The 25,629-nt window shown below is 44.2% G+C and overlaps 1 protein-coding gene across 5 annotated transcripts in view; it reads right to left on the reverse strand.

The window, feature by feature from the left end:
• Positions 1-10,264: 10,264 nt before the first annotated feature.
• Positions 10,265-25,629, reverse strand: part of Zbtb38 (zinc finger and BTB domain containing 38) — a 97,705-nt gene continuing 82,340 nt past the window's right edge. For 2 of the 5 annotated variants that reach the window (XR_007110197.1, XR_007110195.1), the window contains 3 exons: positions 23,115-23,347; positions 12,321-12,479; positions 10,265-12,045 (listed from right to left, as the gene is read on the reverse strand). The gene's annotated coding sequence lies outside the window, so the exon portion shown is untranslated. The remainder of the gene's footprint in view (positions 12,046-12,320; positions 12,480-23,114; positions 23,348-25,629) is intronic. The other 3 variants (XR_007110201.1, XR_007110199.1, XR_007110198.1) reach the window with 2 other exon arrangements.

Raw genomic sequence — 25,629 nt, forward strand, 5'->3', positions numbered from 1 at the left:
AATTGTTATTAAACATCTGAAAACAATTTTACATGAAGTGACACTCTACTTTTTTTCCTCCCAGGCAATCTTCCTATTGCAGGTTTCAGAATTATCATATTATTTCACTAAAACCCCCCCAAACTCCATTTTTTCTTCATCTGATTTTTAACTCCTCCATTTCTAAATAAACACTTCAGGACATGAATTTTTTTTTTTTACCTGATACTGGGCCTATTCTGGAGAAATCTTTAGTAAAGTCATTGTTTCCTTAATGTAAAATATTTGGGAAGTAAAATTTTGTGGACTAATAAAACTTACAGTACAATTAGAAGACTGCTTTTACATCTCATTCCCTTTTATTGCCCCAGTCTCGAGTTTTAGATTCCTCTGGAGTTGTTCTCATTTCTTCATGGTGTTTAGTAACTGGAACGATATTGCCTCATACGCAAACTTGCGCTTCACTTCCTTCCTCAAATTTTTATGAATGTGTTTCAAGGTCCTCTCTCCTATCTTTACCCTTCTCCATTCTGACCAGCAACCATTCACTACTTTGTCTTTTCCTCTTTCTTCACCAAGTTTTAACCCATTCATTCATTTTAACCCATAAATTAACTTGCTTTGTGATGGATGATGAGGAAAATGACATTGTTTCTTAATAAAAACATGGTCTTACAGCCAGTTCCAGAACTTGTCAGTTCCAACATGTCTGAATTGGCACCCACCAGCTTATAACTTGGCATGATGAGAGGTATCTCCTGAGTCTGAGTTACTTATCATCTTTTCTCTGGTGAGAAATAGAAGTACCTTGCTTTTTAGTGAGCAAATAAATGAAATGATCGTTCCTCTCAATTACCTTCACATGTATAACCTCAGCATGGGGTTTTAGCAACCTGAATTTATGTTCAAAGTTTTCTTTGGACTCATTAAAAAAATAAATGATCTACATTCACTTTTAAAATAACCAGCCTTGGGCTGGGGTTGTGGCTCAGTGGTAGAGCGCTTGCCTTGCACGTGTGAGGCACTGGGTTTGATTCTCAGCACCGTGTACAGACAAATAAATGAAGGTTCATTAACAACTAATAAAAATATTTATAAAATAAAATAACCAGTCTTTGATTGAAATGTTTTAATATGAAGGGGTTATTGTTATAGAACTATGATGCTTAATAGTGATTTTATAGTTAAACAGGTTTCTGTAAAAAGCAAAATATTTACTAGCAATGGAAAGTTATTCTAGGGTATATTATCACAATTAACAAGTTCATTTTTGTTTAAGAGTTGGTCAGTGATACTCTACATGTGCCACCTTATCCTGCAAAGTTTACTTGTTTGGCCACAGGAAGATCATTTGAAAATAATAAGATGCATTGGAAACATTTTAAAAAGTGTCACTTTTTAATATTTTTAAATATAGCTCATTTTCATAAGTCTGTGCAGACATGGGCAGAACTATTTCCAGTGGACTGGTGGAGAGGCAAGTTCCTTGGGTAATTTTTTAAAATATTTTTTTAGTTGTAGGTAGGCACAATACCTTTATTTATTTTTATGTGGTGCTGAAGATTGAACCCCGTGCCTCACACACGCTAAGTAAGTGCTCTACCACGGAGCCACAACTCCAGCCCTCCTGGGGTCATTGATGACTAAGTTTCCCCATTCATTGCATCTGAGTACTGTGCATTAAACATTATGCATTCAGTTATTGATTGTGCAAACAATCTCTAAATCCAATCAGCATTTTTCTTTCTGTTAAAGTAGGAGTGGTAGAAGATGGTGAGAGATCTGAGGTTTGCAGAGAACTTAACATTTTACCTCAAGATCATACAAGGCCCTGGCACAGATGTTTCTAAAACTGTGGACCAATTTTTACCCGGAAGTCTCCAACTCCTCTATTTAAAGCATTTTCAAATATGCTCAGCTCCTGGAGGAGGGTGTTATAAGCCCAAATATTGGAGCATGGAACAGCTGATGCCCTTAGGCCAGTGGGAATTCAGTTATGTCTCAGACCCCCTCCTTTTGAACTATCATGGTATGTCCACTCCACCCAAATGCCCTCTTCCTGACATTTTAGACTGGTGAAAAAATGACTGCTAAAAGAAAACTAGCAGCGACTCCGGTGGTTGAAGCAGGAGGATTTTAAGTTCGAGGCTGGCCTGGTCAACTTAGCAAGGCCCTGTCTCAAAATAAAAAATAAAAAGGGCTGGGGATGTAGCTTAGTGGTAGAGCACCCCCTGGATTTAATAATCCCCAGTATGAAGAAAAGAAAAAGGAAAGAAAACTAGAAAATTGGGCACCCACGCACTTGCTTCCTTTTCTATTCAGTATTTGAGAAGCTTCTTTCTTTGGGCACATCTGTTCATTCATCATGAACCCCAGAGATGTGCTCCCTTCAGTTAGTGAGATCCTGACCAGAAGACCTCAGGCCATGGCTCGGATAATTTCCATGCTCTGAAGATATAACCACGGTCTCTTGAGGTCAAGAGCCAGTTACGTAGCCTGGCTGCACACACTGGAGTCAGCACCACCAGGGTTCAAGGGAGGGTGGAGACCCACAGGTCACTTCCCAGTCCCCTCTCCAGCACCCTGGGACAACCATGGAGAGGTTTCTTTTGATATAATTTCAAGCACATATATACCCTTTACCCAACTTCCAAATGTCAACATTTAACAATATTTGTTTTGCCATTCCCGCCCCTTCTGCCTTCCAGAGCCATTGGAGAGGCAGGTTTTAGGCCCCTCTACCCCTAAGAAGTTTAGTGTACATTTCCTAAAAGTGATTCTTACATAATCCAGTGCACTTATCAAATTAAGGAAATCAATACAATATGTTAATTAATCTGTAAGCTTTATTCTAATTTCATCAACTTTCTCAATGATGATCTTTATGGAGAAAAGAAAATCCTGGAGTCTGACTGGCAATCGGTGGTTGTGGTTTTTTACTTTCCTCTAATCTGGAACAGTTCCTCGGTTTTTCCTTGTTTTTCCCAAACTTGATGTACTTTTGATGAATTCCAGCCAGTTATTTTGCAGAATGTCCCTCAATTTGGGTCCTGTATTTTCAGCAGGGATGCTCCATGAGTTTACCTCCATGAATCTTACCAGGGAGCACATAGGGAATGTTTTTGCCACTGCTAGTGAAGTTGGCTTTGATCCCTGATGAAGGTAGGGTCTACCAGGTTTGTCCTCTGTAAAGTCGCTTGTTCCCCGGGTAATTAATAGGAATCTGTGGGTCCTTACTTTCAGATTGTATAAAAGTGAGTTTATTTTTCCTCCCTAAACACAGACACTTTTGTACTCTGCTTGGGTAAATTACACCTTTACTTGTCCAGCTACTTATGCCAGAAACTAGGGAGTCATTCCTCTGTCCCCAATTCTGTAGCTTCTTCCCCTTTAATGTGATTTGAATCCTCTTCCTCATCCCCACTGCCACTGATTAGCTCTGCTTCTGATCCTCTCTCCCTTGAGTTCCTGGGACTTCACTTTGGTAGGCTCTCTACTTCCTTTCTGTCCCTCTTCACCCATCCCCACGTTGTTACCAGAATTATCTTTCAAAAAATTCAAATCGGATTGTATTAACTTTTTACTTAAAAACCTTTCATATAAATTTGTAAGCTGGAAGTTTTCAGGCAGTGAGGGAAATCACGTGGGCCATGGACCACAAGTCTGTATCAGTCTGCTAGAGCTGCTGTGACAAACACCACAAGCCCGGTGGCTCACACAACAGACATTTATTTGTCACAATTCTGGAGGCTCAAAGTCCAAGATCAAGGTGCTGATTGATTTGGTCTCTGGTGAGTTCTGTCTTCCTGGCTTGCTGGTGGCTACCTTCTCACTGTGTCCTCTAATGGCCTTTTCTTGGTCCATGCATGCAGAAGGAAGAAGAGAGACCAGGAACTTTCTTGTGTCCCTTCTTATAAAGATCTTAATCCTATGAAGTCAGTCCCCACCTTATAACTTCATGTAAACTTAATTACTGTCATAATGGTCCCATCTCCAAATACAGCTACTCTGGAGGTTAGAGTTTCAACACGAGAATTCAGGGGAGACACATAGATGGTCTATAACGTACTCCTAACTACCACCCTTTCTCTGTCCCGTGGCAGACATTGCCAATCGATCAATCCCCACGCTCTTTCCTACTGAATTTGAATGAAGCTCAAGACATCAAATATAACCTTCTCAAGATCAAAGATGCCCTTGCAGAGGGGAAGCATACACATGACTCCATTTCCACTAGGGTAGCTGAGCCACAAGCAAGGAGACCTTGCTACTGGAGGTGTCAGGCAGGGGAGGCGGAGGCGGGGCTGCTGGGTCCTGTTGCAAGTTGGCGTCTGTGCATGTTGGCCAGATGTGTGTCCTGGGTATTGTTCTTGGACGGAAAGCTTTCCAGCTTGACTCTTTTGACTCTCCAAGGGATCTTCAATACCCAATATCTCAATGCATTCATAAACTAAGTTGGTGGTGGGGTGGGAAGGGGGTCCACACTCTGTGCCAACTTGCAGAGCCAGTTGTAGTTCCCTAACTGAGCCAGGTGAGTTGATGCAGATAACCTTGTGCTGCTGCTGCTCCCTCTGTCCAAGGTCCCCACCCCAGTCCCTCAGGGTATCAGTTAGAAGGCTTTAGGTTGCAAGTAGCAGAAAAACTGTCATAAAAGGGCTTAAACAATTACACTTTATTTTCTTCATAAGAAAGTATTTGTTACTAAAAATAGAATCATCATATGACCCAACAAGTCCATTGCTGGGTAGATACCCCTCAAACATGGACAGCGGGGTTAAAGAGATATTTGTGCACTCATGTTCACAGCAGCCATTATTCCTAGTAGCCCAAAGGTGGAAATAACCAAGTGTCCATAGACAGGTGAATGGAAAAACAAAATGTGGTATAGACGAGCAATGGAATATTATTCAGCCTTAAACAGGAAGGAAATTCTAACACATGCTACAGCATGAATAATCTCAAGGACTTTGTGTTAGGTGAAATAAGTCAGTTACAAGAAGACAAAAACTGTTTGATTCAAAATCATACAGACAGGAGTAGAATGGTGGTTGCCAGGAACTGAGGAGAGAGAAGAACAGGGACTTATTGTGTGATGGGTACAGAATTCCAGTTTTGCAAGATGGAAAGAGTTTTGGAGATGGACAGCAGTGATGTTGTATAACAGTATGAATGCACTTAATATCATCGAGTTCTATACTTCAATATAGTTAAGATGACAGGTTTTATTTTATCTTTATTTACCACTATTTTTTAAATGTTGAAAATGTCGTCAGTGGGGAGGAGAAAAAGAATTCCCCAGGGAACTCATGGGCTTGACAATTATAAGGTTAGCCCCCTTGCAATTTTCTTGGTTTTTGCCTTATTGTCACAAAATGGCTGCTGTAGCACCACAAATCTCAACATCCAATGGCAAGAAGGAGTATTTTTTTCTAAAATGTCTTTTTCTTTTAGGTTGGAAAACCTTTCCCGGACAGATTTCTAGGAAGTCACCACCACCCTGCTTCCTCTCAACCTGAGCAGGTATTATCGTCTCCTTAAGTCCCACTCACAATCTTTATAAATGTATAATTATCTCAGTTTAACCCACATTAATACCCTTAGGTCTGAGGATGGACCCTCTTTCGTGAGATACCCAGGAGGCAACCAGAAGTCTCAACCAATTCAGTGTCTCTTGTGAGAAAGAAAGGGCATCGGTATCCATGGAGTAGGCAAATTCTGCCCTCCACACCAACATGTCTACTTGTTTTTCAATAATATTGCCGAAATTCAATTGAACATATTTCAATACGTTTAACACCCAAGGTTCACCTTCTGAATTCCCCCACAGAACTAGCCTCTTTTCCATCTGGGCCAGTATGGTGCATACATATACATACATTCACTGTGGTACTCATAACACATTTATTGTTCCTATTTGTTTACCCATGTGTGTGATTTTCAGACTAGACTGCATTTTATTTGCCTTTGCCTCCCTAGAAAACAGAAGACTCGAAGGCACATACAAAATGTTTGATGAGTGAATGAATGAGCAGGTGCGCGAGCTGGCCTGTTCAGAGAAGCAGCTAAAACTGAGCCCAGAATTCTGGATTTAAAACCCCACAGGGAGACTAGAGAAAACCACACAGCCAGTTGGGCTGAGGCTGGGCTTTGCTGAAAGGGTAGGTGCAATGTCTCAGAAGTCAGAGGAGGAAGGAGAAGGGGAAAGAACCAAGGCCGGGGTTTGTAGCCCTCACTCCGGGCTGGGCCTCCTATGTCCCAAGCAGCTCATTTTTGGCAGAGATCTCCAAGGAGAGCAGAAGCTCGTGGGCTGCGTGCTGTCGTTTGGTAGTGGCCTAGATAAACATCTTCAGTTGTCTTGTAGGTTGTTACGGAAACTGGGAAAACGATCGATTTCAAAGTTGTGAGATGTTTTCATATTTGTTATTATGATCGAATCTCCAAGTAGCCAGATCAGCCTGTGGCTCCCAGTGAACTCCTGTTAACATCATGAACCCAGAAAGTCCACCATCAAGGTGCTGGTCGACTCGGCCTCAGGAGAGGTCTGTCTTCCTGGCTTGCTGATGGCTCTCTTCTCACTGTGTCCTCTAACAGCCTTTTCTTGGTCCATGCGTGCAGAGGGAGAAGAGAACTTATGGTGTCTGCCATGAGAAGGGCAAGGCCCAAGCCAAGAGCATCGCCCTTCAGAACACACGGGGCTTACAGGTGTCGGCAGAGCTGGCAAGAGAGGTCATCTTGCAGTTTCTAGATTCAAAGCAGCGCTCCACGGACTCAGAAAACTCAGCTGGGCTTCTGCTTTCTCCATCAAGTCTAAGCTACTCTAACCCTCCGGGCTGGAGACTTTTACATTATGGTTAAATCAGCAGATACCCCCAACCTCTTCCCTAGGTGCCTCCACTAGAGAGGCCCGTCAAGCTGAAGGCTGGTTCGCCCAGCTTGTGGCCCCTAGGTTGGGTTACATGGCTCAGTGAGACTTGACAGGGAATCCAGATTGTGCTTCCAAAAGATTTTAGCTTTTCCTGGTAGAAGAGACAGATGAGCCTGCCACCAGACCCTCGTCCTGGGGCCCCTGTCTTCTTCCTTCATTGAACATGGACAAATGCCTGTGCATTCAACAGCCATCTTGGGATCATGACAAAAAGACCCAGGACTTCCTGCCTTTGAAAATTTGAACCTCTGTTCCAGTTTTGGACTGCCTTCTTCTAGCTTTTTTTGTTATGAGGGGGAAAAAAAAATCAAATGCTTATTTGTTTAAGCCACCATTTGTCAGTTACGAAAGCCAAAAGCACGCGCCTCTCTGTTCCAAGTGGGGTTTCTGCCCATTTCGTGCTGATACTATGAACCCACCTCTTGTAGTCCAAGTGGTTCATTTGTAAGTCACATGATGGACAATGGTCCTGAGTCATCACATGTGGCCCTGCCTGCCATTTGCTGTTTCTGGAGGAAAGAGACAGCAAAGGCAGGCGGAGGCACCTGAAGCTCGTTACCTTTGGTGGCATTGGTGCTGGGACCAAGCCTGCTGTCAGTCTCCTTGCAGCACTGTGTCCTGCCTTGGGTGCTTGGTATGTCCCTGCAGAGAGGTGCAGAGGTCTGGAACAGCCCAGCCTGCTCTCTTGGTCCTCACAGTTGAGGACCCAAAGAAGGGGAGCTCCTGAAGGGACCTCCCAGGCCAGGGCTCGGGTGGCCCTCTTCTAGGCTGCTACCTCCTGCCTTCAGTCTAAGAGCAATTGTGATCAGGGATGTAATGAGGAAATGAGCCCCTCACCTCGCATGACATGCATAAGGACAGTTTTAAAAATAAGTTGAATTTGATCTAGTCCTAATGATGTTCATATTTATTTCATAAATATAGGACTGAATTTCAGAGAAAAGACGAAGATATAGAGTCACAAAATTTTGAGAAACTGGTGCCCTATTTTGAATAATTGAATCACAATGGCCACCAAAGTGTAAATATTCCATTGTGGAATTTGTCCTGTTGCTGTTTTAAGCCACCCAAGGTAGAGTCTTAGGACTGAGGCCTGGGGTTGTCTGTGCACTAAGATGGAGCTGAGACCTGAGCAGGAAGGGCTGATGGGGAGGGGTCTGGGGAGGTGGGACTCAAAGCCCAGAAGACATTAAATAAAGCATTTGGATGAAAAGCCAAATATGCCACCATCCCTCAACACCGGTACCCCAAATATTCCTTCTTGGTGGGCGTCTTATCTGCTACGAAGCTGAGCACATTTGCTAGTGCCTCTGTGAACGCGTGGGGAGAGGTGGAGTGGAAGAGAGCTGGATTTGGAGGATCCTCAGTCAGCGAGCGGAGGATGGAGAGTAGCCATGATTACTCACTGTGGTCGTGTCTTAAATGTGACAGCGATTTTACTTGGCATGTCAGTTTTATATTTCCATATTGAAAATAAAAATATTTATAAAGGCCTTTCATAGAGTTGGAAACCTAGAGCTGAATAAAGAAGTTTCCAGAAGGAAGGACCTGGGATTCTTCAACAGGAATTCTCCAACCTTTACAGGATTTTAGGAAATTAATTTCTGCAATTTGACTGAGATGACTAGGTGTGGGGTGCTGCTTTCACGAATGTGAAGAAAAATGTTTAAAGTGAAAACAGGTTTATTTTTGTCATTGGAAAGCCTGAATGGGAGGAAGCAACTGTCCCTCCATTTTTCTCTCTCAGGGTTCCTTGAGTAGGCATGGCTGACATTTTGGTCTGGATACCTCTTGGTCATCGAGGGCTGTCCTCTGCATTAGAGGGGGATGCTTAGCAGTTTCCCCTGCCTCTACTCACTAGATGCCGCTAGCTGTGACAATCAAAAATGTCTGCGGACATTGCCAGATGGCCTCTGGGAGACAAAGTCACCACCAGCGGATCATGCCTGCTCTGCCTTAACACACCTGTATAATGGCAGGGTCATCGCTCTTGATAGGAACTCCGCTCTTAGATCTTGAGGAATATAAAGGAGAGCCATGTTCGTAACGTAGAGCAGCCTTTATTAAAATACTTTTCTTCTCACCTCTTCCAATATCCAGCAATGCCAGGACCCCTTGCTCTCTTTCCCCAGAGAAATGCTCTTTCCTTCTTCTGCCTCTCTGTCCTCCCCCTCCCCCTTCGATGCCTCTGGACACAACCAGGTCCCTTGCTTGCCTCTGCCTCTTGACAAAAGGAGCTTGTCTTTCATTCTCCCTCCGTAGAATCTACCTGTGTGGCTTTTGCCATTTCTATCCCTCTCTCATTCTCCTGACTGCATCCAGGGTCCCCCGGATCCCGCCTGGACCCTGCGGGCTCCCCTGTGCAGTGGCGTGTGGCTGAATGGGGGGGACCCGAGCAGTCTAGGCAGCACCCAATTTAGCAGTGGGAGGAGGCCGGGAGAGGCTCCAGCACACGTATGTGAGCTACAGATTTTTTTCAGCCTGCTCACAGATGTGCAAGGAAGATGTAGCATCTTCATTTCTCTAAAATTGTTCTTCTCTTCCTCTGAGCCTCCAGCCACTGAAGAGAGGGGAAACAGTCATCTCTTTAGGTTAAAAAAAAAAAATGCTGCTTAGTCTCTTAGACTTCTGCATCCTCTTTTTCTGTCTTTTGGAGATGGTGTCGGGTCAGCGATGGAGTTGTGGCCAAAGGGTTGTAGTGACAAAGATAGGATCCTCAGATCCATCCGCACCTTCTGCATTCCGGTGATATGTGCTCTGGGTGGGCGGAATGGATACTCCCTGGTTGCATCTTTGAGGGTGAGAACAGTCCCATCCCTGAGAGTTTTGTGTCTACCTGCTGTTGAAGCTGCAGCCACCGGATCTGTGATCTGGGCCACTTGGCTTGGAAGGGCCTGCTTGGGTTCCCTGATGCCTTGGCCCCTGGTCTGACTGCTGCTCGGGACCCCACATCCTCCAGCTGGCTCCTCCCTAGAGCGTGAACCGTGTGACTCACCTTTCCCTCATGATGGCAGATGTAAAGAGGCCTACTGGCCTTTCTTTGGTGCAGGTGGGTCCAGTCTATTCTACAGTGATCCAGTGAGCAGCCCCAGAAATTCTAATTCAGCCCTTGTCCCTGCAGGGGACATGCTGCAGGGTGGTGCCGGCCAGCCTGCAGGTGAACCTCCAAGTCCCAAAGTCGAGGGCTTCAGAAGCCCTTGGCCTTTCCCCACCACCGGCCCACCCTCCTGTGGCCTTCAGAATCAGGAGTGAGTGAGACTCGCCTCTGACAGCTGGCCTCTTCCCTCCCTCCTCCTTCTTGCCCAAAAGACCACGAGGCCAGAGGGGTGGGCTTTCCTCTTTCTCTCCCGTCTGCTCCAGGACTTCCCTTCATAAATCTCCCTGAGTGAGTTGGCTCTTAATATGCCAAGAAGAGGGATAAAACCTAGAGCATTTTTCTCTCTTTCTTAGAATGCTTAGCTTTTCAAGCAACTCTCTAGCTGAAAAGTCCTAAAATTCCATTTAGACGCAAATACTTTGCTTCCCCAACTCCTGTTTCATCTTTGCATCCTTCTGGAACGATTCTTAGCCTCCCTGGAGAAGTAGCAGGGACAGTCAGTATTAAGAAATTAAAACAGAGGCAGCCTGTTTGGATATTTTGAAACTATACTACCACCGTGACATGCAGGACAATTTACCAACTGCATATCACGCTGTAATGTGGTTCTCCCATTGAGGCTACAGTCTGTCCAGTCAATGGCCAGAAGAAGTGTAGGTCCCCAGACAGGAAACCAGGCTCTGAGGGCAAGCTTGACAAACAGGGGAAAGGGCGCTTTGCCATCCTGGAGATCTGGAACCTCAGAATGAGGACAGTCACCCAGGGGTGGGCTAATTCTGTCTCCCAACTGGAGTCAGGCCAGGCTCTTCAAAGGGGACTTTTTCATTGGGTCATGCTTCCTCGACTCTACAATCCAAAAGATTAGTGTAATAAAACCTTTTTAATGGGAAGACCAACATAGGAATAGAAATCTTTCATTTTTGCCAAGTAAGAATGTTTAAAACAAACCACTATTTATCTGTTTGTATCATCTGTGGATCTTGGTGAGTTTGCTTTAAGGAAGGCATTATTACTGACAGGAGGGAAAGCCACCTGAGACGCCTTGAAAGGCATAAACAAAGACCTGGGTCGGAGGCAGGGAAGGAGATGTGCAATGTCTAGTCCAGGGGTGCTAGGTATTCTCCTTGGCCTCCAGGGACCATGAAGGCAGGACTAAAAGGAGGCTGGAGGTTGTCATGGAGATCCTTAAGTGGCAGGTGAGAAGCTAGAACATCAGTTTTGAGAGAGCGAAGCTTCTTGCTCTTTCAAGGAAAGGGAGCTGATACAAAAAGTACCATGTCTGGGAATTTAAGTCAGAGGTTCTGCACAGCTTCGCATGGACTCAGTGCATTTTGAGGAGATGTGTTAGAAGAGGGAAAGTCATTTAGGAATCTATTCCAGCCTTGAGCCGGAGGGTAATATTTGATGGGAAATGAAAGGGCCACTTTTTCTGTACCTGTTTGTTACTGCTTCTATTGGTGACCGCAAAGAAAGGGGTGATTTAAGACTGTCACAAATACTTATAGTAAACATTTTAGACAATTTCTATGTCATCGTCACAGAACGTAGTGCATGTTTATTCCAGGCCCTCTGCCGTGATTCACCTTGTCTTATATCTGCATTCCTATCTGTCTTTTCCTCTGGATCACTTGCTACAAATTGTGATTGTTTTATTATCCTGAGCATTTTAGTAATGTCTGTCCCCCTCAACCCATCAAATCGTAATCTGCATAAGAACAGGATCCACTGTTTTCCTCACTATTGTATCTCGAGCACCAAGCCTGGGCCCCACATGTGGTAGGTACTCAATACCTATTTGTTGCCTGAGTAAATCAGTCAATGAATAAATAAGTAGCTAGCAGAAGTAATCGACATCGTCCTCATCGAGTACTCCTTACTACATGCCTTCCTGCTGGGGGTCCTGGGTTGTTTGTTTATTAGGGTGAGCTTCTCAAAGGCCTCCCTTAAACACAGACAAATGGATGTGCACACTGCTAACGGAAGTGGTCTTGGTGGTTCCTGACGGCGAGCTTTCCCCTGAAGCACGGTGCTAGCACAGCGCCACCTGTTGGAGAGAACAGAAAGTACATTTTTTTTTTGTACAATCTCATTTTCTCTTTACAAATAATCTGGTCTAAATGTTGCAGATCTAGAATCTTCTTTGGCATTTAAAAACGTTTATGTTTGGCTTCATTTCCTGTTAAACTTAGACTTTTTTCTTACTTTTTGTCTCTTAAGCTTTAGTCTTGTTTCACATCATTTCAGATAAAGGAGTCATGATAACCTGTCAAACTTAAGTTACACAAAATAGCTGGTGAATGGAAGTATTTATAGACCTACCCTATGAGTCACGTAGGGATCTCTTGAAGATACAGGCATTTGTGATAAGAATACACTCTGTGGCCAGGTGGGGTAGTGCACACCTGTCATCCCGGTGACTCAGAGGCTAAAGCAGGAGGATCACAAGTTCAAGGCCAGCCTCAGCAACTTAGCAAGACCCTGTCTCAAAATTAAAAAAAGAAAAAAGAAGTACCCTGTACAGTGATGGCATGGCAATGCTTTCATTGATGAGATTATTGAGAAGAAACTTCTAGAACATGCAGCTCTTCTGTCATTATTATAAACATTTGTTATACTGGGAAACATGAAAATAGCAGCAGTAGACGTGTGACTAAAGATGCTAGTGATCATGCTTCATGGGGCACCTGCACTTTTAACATCCCACGTGAAATGCGCAGGCCCTCCGGGCCTCCTTACCCATTTTAGGAGGAACGCTCATTAACCCACGTTGAACTCTCCTGTCTCTCACGGAGGTTCTGTCACGTCAGTGTTGGCCCACTTGTCTCCTCTTCTGGACAGATGACCAAACTATCTAAAGTCCTGGGTTTTGGGTTTTTGATATTTCACTTTTTCTTTTCTCTCCTGATTATTGGTTCCCTGACAGCAGTGGAACCCCCTTATAATCCTTTTATCTGGGAATGTGGGTGAGACTGTTTGCTTCTTACTGATTTCTTAGGAAAAACTTCTATGTTAACTACGTGGCCATTTGCATGTGCTGTAATGTGCTGCTATTGTCTCCTAGTCTGTGTGTGTGCGCGTAGCCTTGTGTGGTTTCAAACACACAGAGATGTCACACTTTACGCTTCCGTACTCAGTCTTTGCCTTGGTGGGAATTTCTGTCATCACTCTGGTGCTCAGAACACCCTTCTTGGTTTGGATAACAGATACAGATGTACTTGTTTTTAACTTTGTTTTTCTGATGCTATTTTTCCAGACTCTCTAATTCACTTCAGATTTACTTTTGTATATTTGAACCAAGCATCACATGTTGGCTCCAAATAGACAATAACCTCCACAGTTCGCTCAACAGACTGTTCGCTTGTCCTTGCTTTCTGTTCCTTCCTTTGTTATAAGTGAATTAATCTTACACATGAATATAAATTTTATAGCTTTCTTTTTTAGTTGCCTTAGGCGGCTTGCTGATTATTATAGCAATACCACACATTTTTAACCACAATAACTACTCAATACCTTTCAATGTTCAAGTCTTCTGTATTACTATTTCCTTTGGAATTTCTCATACCTATTCTTGTTTGTTTTTTCTTCCAGATGAACTATTAAAATCATTTTGCCATTTCCCAAGTTATAACTTTTAGGATTTTGATTTACCCCTTTCCATCCTATTCAACAATTAAAAAAAAAATAATTGAATGAAGAAGTTAATAATATTGACCAAATAAAAATGGCAGCAACATTTATAAATGAATAAATTCTTATATTTGCAAGGCACTTGAAACTTTAATATTATCTCCTTTCACTTTGTCCATCAAGGATCTTCAGAATACTTGAACATAAGAAAGCTGTGGCAAGTGCAAAGAAAGGAGAAGAATCTCTAGTACAAACCAGGAAGGGACCAGGCTGGTAGAGGTTCAGAATCTCCTTAATTCAAATCAGAAAATTAAACGTCATATAAAATGTTAAGGCAGAGATTGGAAAAGGGGCACATGGGTTATTTAAAAAGTCATGGACTTAGCGCCACACTATAAAGGGACACTGTGTCTAACTGGCAGGGGTTTGGCGTCTGAGTCAAGTGTATTCGGGTTCTGGGTCTGTGCTTTGAGGATCTGAGAGCGGCTCTGGGCTGGGTAACTAATAGCCTTTGCAGAAAAAAAGTTTGAGCATGATAAAGTAAATCAGTCATACTATTAAAACCTGAAGTAACTATAAATTTTATAATCATGATAATCTCTAAATGTCTGTCATTTATATTATTGGAAAAAATTAAGAAATTTTAAATAAGAACTATTAAGGTCATTTAAGTTGGTGAACAGAGTTTGAATGTTAAGCAAACACAATTTGTTACATCTATAAGTTGTATTTAACATATTTATCATTTTTCAATGAATTCAGTAGGATTTTGCTTGTTAAATTTATAACTGTTCTGTGACAACAGAAATGCTTAAGAGGATCCAACATTAAATTTGTAAATGTCATTTAAAATGTCTAAATGTCATTTAAAATGTTTAAAGTAGCTGCATCAATTTGTATGAAAAAGTATTTGCTCAGAGGAACATACTCTTTTAAATTTATAAGCTAAATGATTATTATTATTATTATTTTATATACGACATAATTTTTTTTTTTTTTTTGATCAGTCCTGGGATTGAACCCAGGTCCTCATGCATGCCAGGCAAGAACTCTACCACTAAGCCACATCCCCAACCTGATAACATACTTTTATATATACTTTGGGACAAATGTACTTATGAATAAAATAACCGTGTCTGTAGGTCGACTTTCTTTCCAAGCTACAAGGTCTGTGTTGGATGTTAACTCCATTAGCAGTAAGATAACTAACTCATTCAGATTTTCTCCGGACAGTTTCAGTTTAAAAACTCAAAGTCCTGAATCCCTGGGATCTTGGCAAGCCGGATGCTTTGGTCACCCTTATTGACAGACACACAGTCCTATCTGATCTTCAAGAGCCCGTGGCAGCCTGCTGTGAATTGAGTAGGTGGAGACATCAATGCCTCCCTTAGCTTATAGTTACCGCCTTCTTTCCAGTCTTTTTCCACTTTGATTGGTTGGTTTATTTCTGAGATTTTTTTTCCCCCACCCCTCCCCCACCCCAAAGAGAGAACTTGGTTCCTTCCTTTTGGAATGAATGTGATCATTTCTATTTTTAGGTTCCTGATCTGAAGAGGCCCATGGCCTCGGATTAATTTCAGCTGAGGTTCTCTTCAGCTCCTCTGTAGAAACGCTCAGGCACTTGCCTCAGCCTTTGCAGGATGGACGAACTGGACGTTACGAGGATGCTTGGGACGTGAATTACTGGGCATTGTTATCATTTTTCTGATTATTTGAAATATTTTACTTCTTACCATTTAACTTTTATATCAGCTTTATTGAAAGGTAATTCACGTTTTAAAGTATGTAATTTCATTTTTTTATACTGTATATTCACCGTTGTACAATCATCACCACAATCAATTTTATATTTTCCTTGTCCCCCAAAGAACCCCTAATCCTATAAGACCCATGAATCCACTCTCCATTTCCTTTATCCGCCTCTTGCCCCACCTCAGCTGCAAGCAATCAGTAATCTACTTCCTGTCTCTATAGATTTGCCTTTTCTATGGCTGAATGATATTCCATTTTGTTTACATATCACATTTGATCTTTTCATTAGTTTATGGACATTTGGGTTGTGGGCATATTTTCATCATTATGAATAATGCTGCTATGAGTCCTTGTTTTCAAGCTCATTTGTCATGGGTATATGCCCAGGAGTGGAACATCCGGGTCATGTGATAACTGTTTCATCTTGGGAGCCACTGCCAACCTGTTTCCAAAGCAACTGCATTTTACATTGACACTAGCAATGCATGAGATCTCGATTTCTCTATATCCTCTCTCGCTCCTGATATTATCTGTCTTTTTTATTATAGCCTCTCTGGTGGATATGAGGTGACATTTCATTGTAGTTTTGATCTGCATTTTCCTGACAGCTACTGATGTTGAGCATCATGTGCTTATTAGCCATTTGTGTATCTTCTTTGGGAAAAAAGGTCTAATTTGGATTGTTGGCCCATTTTAAAATTGGGTTGTCTTTTTATTTGAATCCTTATAGTGCTTTATACACCTAGATATAGCTTTTTATCAGATATATGATTTATTAAATATTTTCCACTCTCCTGTGGTTGTCTTTCCATTTTCTTCATGGTGTCCTTTGAAGCACAGAGGTTTTAAATTTCGGTGATGTCCCATTGATCTAATATTTTTCTTGTGTCACGAGCACTTATGTTGTCACATTTAAGATTTAGTTCACAGGGCTGGGGAGATAGCTCAGTTGGTAGAGTGCTTGCCCTGTAAGCAGAAGGCTCTGGGTTCAATCCCCAGCACCACAAAAAAAGAAAGATTCAGATTACTTTTAAAGGTTATCCTGAGATGAAAATGTTATTATGTGGTAAAAACGAATACATTATTTATATACATATAAAGCAATTTAAATACCTGGAAAATAGATAGACCTTCTAGAACATGCACATATACACATATAGATTGTTTTTCTCCATTAGTAACAAGAAGGTCCCAAAACCAAGGAGTGGTCCTAGATTCACCCCCATGGAAGAATAGAGAGAAGCATCTTTATTGGAAGATTGCTTTAAAATGTCTGAGGAGGGTGAAGATGGGCTGAGGGGATGATTTTACCCATGTGAACCACACCCAGTTCCAATAACAAAAACAATAAATGTGGAAAACATTTCATGAAGTTCTCTGATATGAACAATTTTTCACTGGGGATAGGGGTGGGAGGCCAGCAAGTCCCATGAAGAAGTTTGCCAGGATTGGAGGTTGGGGGAAGAATTCAGAGGCACCATAAAACAGATTTGGTGAATTCTTTCAACCCAGAATTAGTGGGAGTTTGTTTTTCTGAAGACTGGACACTAGATGTCTCAGTTTCATTGAGTTGGTCAAGAGAAAGGCAGGAAATCACACACACACACACACACACACACACACACACACACAGACCCGGAAACAGGAGTTGTGTCCCATCGTATATGATGTAACCTTTACATGGTTGTTAGAATTTAATTTCAGTCAAACTTTCTTTGAAACTCGGCTGTTCTTTTTAAAGTACTTAATTAAAAACGCATTGAAATATCCACCAGGCCCTGTCATTCTCTGGATGAGGAACTAGAAAAATGATATTGAGAAACTTTTCTTTCTTTTTTTTTTTTAAACAAAGCTGTAGATGAAAGCACCATTGGAAATTAGGTGACAATTCAAAATTTACCTCTAGAAAGCACCCACTGCCATTGAGTAATTTACAAGAAGACGTGTAGGAATGTAAAACTAGAAAGTGCACCAGATGAGACATGCGGGGCAGAGAGAAAAGCACGGATCACGAGCCCAGAGGCATGATTTAACCCCCGAAATCGCTGCCTTTCTGCGCGGCGATGCAACTGAAGACGCGATCCACATGCCCCCCCAACGCCCTGCCCTCCTGGGTCCGGGTGGATCCGGTCCTGCCTGGATAACTACAGAGGAAGGACAGGAATAAGAGGCTCATTGTCAGTCCAGGAACCTCTTAGGTGACACTTTGGGTACTTCCTGGGAAATCAGCCTTTGCCCTCCCCTCTGCCGCCCGGGGTCGCGGCCGCCCCCACACCCCTCCTCAAGTGCAAGTGATCCGGGCCCACGAGGTGGAGCTGGAAGAGGGGCCCAGGGGTCCGCCGCTCCGTTCCCAGACTGCCGGGTTTCACAGAGAAGGAACAAATGACGCCTGTTCTGCAGAGCCGCACAATGAGCCGCTTTCTCCTAGGCCCTGACCTTTCCCGGGAAGAGGCCGAGCCACTTGTCAACTCTGCCTTCGTTGCAGAGAATACGTGGCAAACAGCAAGAGGCCTCCTTGCTAGTGAGGGCATCTGGAAGCCCCCGGAGCTTCTCCCACAGGGCCCGGGGTGCCGGGCTGGTGGGTGCCACCCAGTTTTAGGTAGAAATGGAATACTTAAAATACAAGTCGGATCTGGATGGCCTGCGTGATGGCCAATGACCGCCATGTGGAGATTCCATGGCAAACACGTTGCTGCTCACCCCTGATCCATGTCTTCTCCTTCCCGACTCGCAGAGGCCTGATTATGTACAGCCATGGGGTGACCGTGAATCCAGCAGCCTTTTAACAGCCGCCCCCTGCCCTTTTGCCAGGAGTTGGTCTTTGGGGGGCTGCTGAAGGTCTTTGAAGAAGGAAGAACATTCTTCTACGCTTTCTTCTTGTTTTTAGCCTTGTGTGAAGCCCTACCACTTGGACTGACCTGGCGTCTCCTGACCCAGAAGGTGGACATTAAAGACAGACTTGGTGGGTAAATAAAGGCCCGGTCCTGGTGGGTACAACTGAGCTTCAGACTTGCTCTGCTTTGGGATTCCTTGTTTTTTTTTTTTTTTTTCCCTCTGGATTTCAGTCCAAAGCATCCTGCCTGTTATACAAACTTCTTTCCCAGCTGATCCAACACTACCAGGCATAAGACAAATCTTCAGCAAACCATTTGTAAAACACTTTGGTTTTATTAAGGTTTCAAGAAAGATTCTGGAGGATTCCTGAGGAAGTTTGTGTCATTCCAATACAGAGGAACTGGAAATCACATCAGGCTGGAAGGCTAGGGAACGCTGCTTCCTGTCAAGACAGCAGCCTGCGTACCTCAGAACTGGCTTTCTTTCTTGTTTAGTTATTTCTCTCCCAAAAGGATTTAAAACTGAGACCCATCTTGGCTGTCCATCTGTCCGTCCATCCATCCATCCATCCATCCATCCCCATTCATGTGAGCATCTGCCAGTGTGGCAGTGATGTGGTTCCTGGGGTTCCCTTAGCTGGGTGCCACAGTACTGTGATGACCGTGGCAGTGACGTGGGTCATCGGCTACGGCTTCATTAGTTCACAGCCTCCTCCTTTCAAAACTGGGCTCTCCTGGAGGTGGTGTCAGAGGAAGTCCTTGGGGGAACCCAGCCTAACACAGATTTATCCAGTGTCTACTAGGCCAACCTCATGGCTGGGTGTAGGGTCAGGGACCAGCTGCCATTGTGATATAGGAACAGTTGCATCAAAACACGTGGAACGGGTGCTGCTGGTTTAGAAGTCCCGGGAAGGAGACAAGAAATTCAGCTGCACCAAAGTTCAGTTGCCAATGAGGACATAGATCAGAGAGGTTAGGTCACTTGATTGGCGGATGTTAAAGTTCATCAAGTTATACACGAGATTTGCATACTTTACTGTGGGCATGTTTTATTTCAATAAAAAAGCAAAAAAAATGACCTTCAATATTTCTTTGCCATCCTTCAAAGAAAGGAATAAAGCCCTTCATGTATAAGGGGAATATTAATGATACTAATGATACTTTATACATTTTAATAATAATGGAACTGGTCCTCTTAATTTGTATTTTTCATTGCTCTTCTGCTAGAAGCTCTTCTAAATCCTTGGCTTTTTTTGTTGTTGTTGTTTCGTTTTTTGTTTTGTTTTTTGTTTTGGTGTTCCTGCATGGGCTTAATCTCTTCTAAATCTTAAATTGAAGTTTCAACAGTAGTTTGAAGGAGATGCTTTTGGATGGGTGTTGTTTTCTGCAGATGATACCTGATAGGAGTGTTGCTATCTGTGTTAATCTTAGAGTTCAGGATTAGGTCTCCAAATTGTTGGCTCCCACTCTAGGTCTGTCACAAAAATTTGGGAATGCTTCTTTGGGAACAACCTGTGGGTGACTTTTGGGATGTGCAGCTTGCTTTGGCAATTGAGTTGATCACAGTTCAGTCTTACTAAAAGGAATCCTAAGGGTAGCAAATGTTAGAACACCTATCTTATCTCGCCCACCCAAAGGAGCAGAGGAATGCAAGTCTAATCAGCAAATGGGGAGTTTGTTGACTCACTGAAAACCCAGGAACAGAAGCAGCTTCAGGAATGGCTGGATCCAGGGTCCAAACAATGTCATCTGGACTGTGATTCCACCTTGAGGCTCTTCTGTGTCAAGTAGATCTCAGGCCCCAAGTTGGCCCCAGTCAGGTCTGGATTTTCCCTTGTGTTGGCAACATGGAGGCAGAACCTGCAGACTGTGTATCCCCTCTGTTCCAATGAGGAGAGAAAGGTACCTTTTCTCTTACACCATTGCCAGCGGTATTAGGTCTCATTGTCTCTGAGTGGGTCACGTGCACTTTGCTGGCCTGATCCCTGTGGTCTTGGAAGTGCAGTGTATGGATTGGCTAACTCTAGGTCATGTCATTCTCATCAGAGCCCTCCCCAGGCAAATGGACAACTTCCTTTCTCTCCAGAGAGTTCCCTGGAGCCACTGTGCGTCTCTTCCTCTTTCTGGTTTCAGAGGATCATTATAGCTGTGCCCAGGGGCTGTGACGTGCTCTTACCTCGCTGTCCCATCACTGGGCTGCCTGAGCAGGGATCAGGCCGTCCAGCAGCGGCTCCTGTCGTTGGCATTCCTACCTGGCCTCTGAGGCTGGCGGCATTTTAGCTCTGGCCAGAATACTAGGTGGGTGCCATCGTGTGGCAATTCAGTGGTGCTTAGGTCCCTTCTGCTCCCTCCCCCATCCTAAAAATTCGCGGTGTCTTCCACTCTCAGTAGGCGGACGACCCTTGGGGCATCTCTTTGCTCGGGATGCTCCTTACCTATGTGACGGTCCACAGGCACCTCTGGTACCACCTCTCCCAGGGCTGTCCCACTCCGCTCCACACCACCTTCCCCATCCTTTCTCTGTAGGGGTCTTTGCCTGTGACTTGGTGTGGTCACTTGGTGTGGGAGTGCGTGTCTGTGTGCGCTGCAGTGGGAAGGGCGTCTCTCCCAGGTCAGGCAAGAGGCAGGTGTAACTTGTTTATGGAGTGAACTAAATTCGGTAAGGTGCAACCCAGGACTGAAGCAGCACCTGATGATCTGTCTCCTTACTGTCTGTCTGATTCTGAGGCCTCACTTAATGTTAAACTCAACAACCCTCGATTGGGGATCTCGAAGGGTAGGTCCCACGGAGAAAAGCCGCTGATGGCAGGCACGCACTTGGTCAGTGCAGCATGACGTTGATTTCCTTCAGAGGCAGGAAGTGAGCAAGTTCCTGGAGAGGAGGGTGCCTCCCTATGTGGACCGGGCCTGGGCTGTCGCCTGCTTCCAGCTGGCGTGTCAGCGCCCTCTGCTGGCAAGATTTTCCTTTGTGCTCTGCACAGAGGTGGGACTCCCGGGTAAAGTCTGTGGTTCCCACCAGACTAATGCCCGGCAAGGGTAGGGCCGACCTGGTTTCCATGCTGACCCTTTTCCTAGGGGGCCGGGGATCCGGAGTTTAGGCAAGGATCCTATCCCTGCCTCCAGAGGCTTCTTCTCAAACACAGACAGCTTGCTCACATTACTTGGATATATATTTTCAGATCTAAACATGTTTCTTAAAAAAAAAAAAATCCTCAAAAAGAATATGTTAAAAAAATTTTCACTTCCACCCATCTATGAAAGTTCTTAAAAATAACATGTTTACAATTTGACGAAGTGAACTATGAATACTCTGTCAAAATAACTTCATTTTTTGTCTGTGTGGGGCAGGGGCTGAGGCACCCTTTTCAAATACACAGATTACACACCTCCTATCGCCACACCATCTCTAACCCCCGTGAATGTGAAATGCTGTTGGGGACAGAGCCTTCACCTGCCTCTTAGGTCAGGCAGACCTTTTTATTAACTGTGCAGCTGTCTCGGGAGAAGCCGTTGAAGTTGAGTGTCACTGGACACTCAGTTGAAGCCACTGGGCAGGGCCATGAGGGCCCTGCTGGTGTGTGTACTGACTAAACAGCTCTTGTCTACAAAGCTCTCGTCCCTGTGGGACCACTTGGTGGCACTTGAGAGCTTCTCTGGCCCGTGCCGTTTGCCTGTGGGTGGGGCCTCTGCAGCCATCTTCTACTGTGGGGCTGCGGCTTCTCAGCAGAGCTCATGGGAGCAGCAGTGAACTCCAGACCAAGCGGAAACCAACCCTCTTGGTGGGGTGGGGAGGCTGGGAAGCGGATTCCTTTGCTGTGAGGTCCTGTAAGGGCATCTTCCACCCAGCACAAGAGACCAAGCAGGCTCACCAGCACGGAGGGAACCAAAGCAAGGGGACGCAAAGGGGACTCAGAGATGAGGTGACGCATGAAGAGAGGGTTTCTGCTTCCTGGTTCCAACTTTTCCCTGTCCTCCCTTAGAGTCTATCTTATCCTCTTCTTTCCAACTTGCCGTTTGGTTTAAGCAATAAAAGATCACTAAGGCATGAACTTCTGTTTAGATTGCATTTAATGCAGAAGAGAAGAACGCTGAAAAGTTTTGCTCCAGAGTTCAGAATTTGAGTTATTTTCATGCAAACTACCAGAGACCTGCAGAATACAGTGGGGCCTCTGTTAACAGAATTTTGTTTCCATGAGAATTAAGCAGAAAACCATTTTTTCTTTGTTTCCACCTTTGGTATAAAAGCCTAAAATGCACACACAAAAGCAAAACATTGAAAACAACTTAGAGGCCTATTAATAGGAGACTGGCTAAACATTTCATGCCACAGAACACTACAACGCCATCCAAAGAATAGGACAGATCCATAGCATGGAAGGCTCTCTAGGATCCATAGTTAAATAAACAAAATAATACATTCAGTGGCCTGTGTTGTGTGCTCTCATGCATACGACAAAAAAGAAAAGGGAAAAATATATGAGTTCATTTGCACACACACACAGATATGCTCGGATTAGCATGGGAGTCTCTATTTGCATGGGATGCTCAAGCTCAGGCACAGTGCATGCCTTCAGGGAGACATTGGGGGCACAGAGAGGAAGGGAGGCCTCTTTTTCTCTGTTTACCCTTTTGCACTGTGCAAAAATAATTTTTCCCCACGTTCAGGTATTAGCTCTTTCAATACACTTGTCCTATGGAAGCACGCCCAGATGCACTTTATCAAGTACGGTTCGACACTCCGGGGGTCACTTTATCCTAATGTTGGCTTTCATCTGTGAAAACGGTTGTGCAACCAGGTGGAGGCAGGTGGGGGAAGTAAAGGCTTCTTCTCTTCCTGGCCCTGCAAGGTGGGGGCAGAATGAAACAGGCGGGGTGTAGCCTGAGCATGGTAAGGCAATACCTGCGGCCGGGAACTGCCCGGAAGTCAGCTGGGGTTCCCATCTCCTGTGTGCGTTCTCGAGGCTCAGAGCAGTGGAGTCTTTGGACTTGGACCTTTAGTTTCTGCATCTGTTAAGTGGTGAAGATGAGGCCTTCTCTCCCAGTTCTGAGGAATAACAACGAAAGCACCTGGCTGAGTCTTAGCTGAGTGCAGGGCGTGGGGTGTCATTTTGATTGAATTTTCTTCAGTGTATCCTAAAAGGAGGTACACAGCCTGGATTAGTAGTGATTAGGAGGGTCAACTATGATGTGGATGCCCTGGGTTTGAATTCAGACTCTGCTGTTTAGAGATTGTTAGAAGAGTTTTTTAAAAGAGCGTGTTTCCCTCTGGTTTGAAGAACTATCTTCTATCAGCATGGACATCTTTGACATCAGTCATCAGATTGGAGACCAGTCTGGGTCTGAGGCCAACACGTACGAAAGTAAGCAGAGAGAAGAGGGATCGTGGGAGAAATTAAAGAGAAAATATATCATTTTGCTTGAACCCTTGGATCCAGCTTTGCTGAAGCCTGCTACAGCCATGTGTCCTTTAATGACAGATGAGCTCTGAGATGCATCATAAGGCAATTTTGTCATAGTGTGAACATCATAGATTGTACTTATGCAAACCATGCTACTGGTTGATGACTTGATGTGGCCTCTTGATGCAATGAAGAGGTGCACTAAGCAAGAGGCCAGCGCTGGCCTAACAGTTGACCGTTCTTCGTTAACCTTTTTCTTGTATATATAAGCAGGAGGTCATGTGAGGTGGTGAACATCTGCAACTTGGGAGGCTGAGGCAGAAGCATCACAAGTTCAAGGTCAGCCTCAGCAACACAGTGAGGCCCTAACCAATGTAGCAGGACCCCATCTCAGAAGAAAACATAAAAAGGGCTGGAGATGTGGTTCAGTGGTTAAGCACCTCTGGGTTCAATCCCTGGTACCCAAAGCAAACAAAACAAAAACAAAAGCCAAGACATATGTATGTATATATGTAGGAGTACAGTCTAAAATAACGATGAGAAGTACAGTATGGTAAATGCATAAACATAGCATAGTCATTTGTGATCATTATCAAGTTTTATGTACTGCACATAATTATACTGCTGTACTTTTATATGGCTGGCGGGCTGTGGATGTGTCTGCACCAGCAGGACCACAGACTCCAGAGTAATGTGTAGAGCTATGCTGTTGCAATGGCCATGATGTCACCAGGCAACAGGAATTTTTCAGTTCCATCATAACCTTCTGGGCCCTCTGATGTGTGTGTGGTCTGTCATTGACTGAAACACCACACATCACATGATTGTATATCCCTGAATGGTGAAGGACTGGGTCACTGCCTCTGGAATTGAGGAGGTCCTCCCTCAGTTTCCTCATTCTTGTGTCAAGGTGTAAAAACATGTCATACTAGAAACCAGGTCACGTATGTCCCACCCACCCAGCCACCCTTCACCGGATCCCGATTCCAGGTATGCTCTGAAAATGGGGATAAAAGGGTGAAGAGTGAATTCTGAAGGACATTTAGGCACCTTCCCCATGAAAATAGGAAAAGATTAAGCAGGAAAACCCATTGCCAGTCACACCCTGCATAGGGTTCGAGAGATTTGGATAAGTCATTGCTTTTTCTTAAGAGTGAACTCAATTAAGGCATTTGCCAGTACATGGATGGATTGGAGACTATCGTGCTAAGTGAAATAAGCCAATCCCCCAAAACCAGGGGCCAAATGTTCTCTCTGATATGCTGCTGCTGACATAGTAAGGGTGGGGGAGGGAAGAATAGAAGTTCAATGGATTAGACAAAGGGGAATGAAGTGAAGGGAGAGGGGATAGGAATAGGGAGGACGTAGAATGATCGAACATGACTTTCCTACGTTCATATATGAATACGTGACCCGTATAACTCCACATCAGGTACAACCACGAGAATGGATCCTAGTTAGAATAAGTTATACTCCATGTAGGTATAGGATGTCAAAATTTACTCTACTGTCAAAATTTACTCTACTCTACTGTCAAGCATATCTAAAAAGAACAAATTTTTTTAAAAAAGAGTGGACTCAAAAATTCTGGGAGCAAATACTTCCTGTGGGCAGCTGGAAGCTGTGCATTAAGCTGGGTCACCAAGAGGTTTTTCAGAGAAATGAGAGAAGAGGGGGCTTTGTGAACTGATGGAGGGATTTTAGCAGGGTTCTGGCAATTGGGCCTGTGGTTGGTCCCTTCAGTCTCCCACCCCAGACCTGCTCGGTCTGGACAGATGACTGTGTGGCCTAGATGTGTCCCCACTGCTCAGGAAAGTGGACAGTCCCATTAGCTGTTTAAGACTTGTTGGTCTATTAGTTCTCCTGTTGCAGTTGCTGTCCCTCCCTGTTGGGACTAATGACACGTTAACTAACTCAGACTGACTCCTTACTCCCTGGTGAGTGAGCAAGATCAAGGCCTCAAAGGCGGTTTCAAAAGTTAATGACGATAAATGGAACCATCGTCAGGGATTGGTT

Source organism: Sciurus carolinensis, chromosome 9 (assembly GCF_902686445.1).
Source record: "Sciurus carolinensis chromosome 9, mSciCar1.2, whole genome shotgun sequence".
NCBI lineage: Eukaryota > Metazoa > Chordata > Mammalia > Rodentia > Sciuridae > Sciurus > Sciurus carolinensis.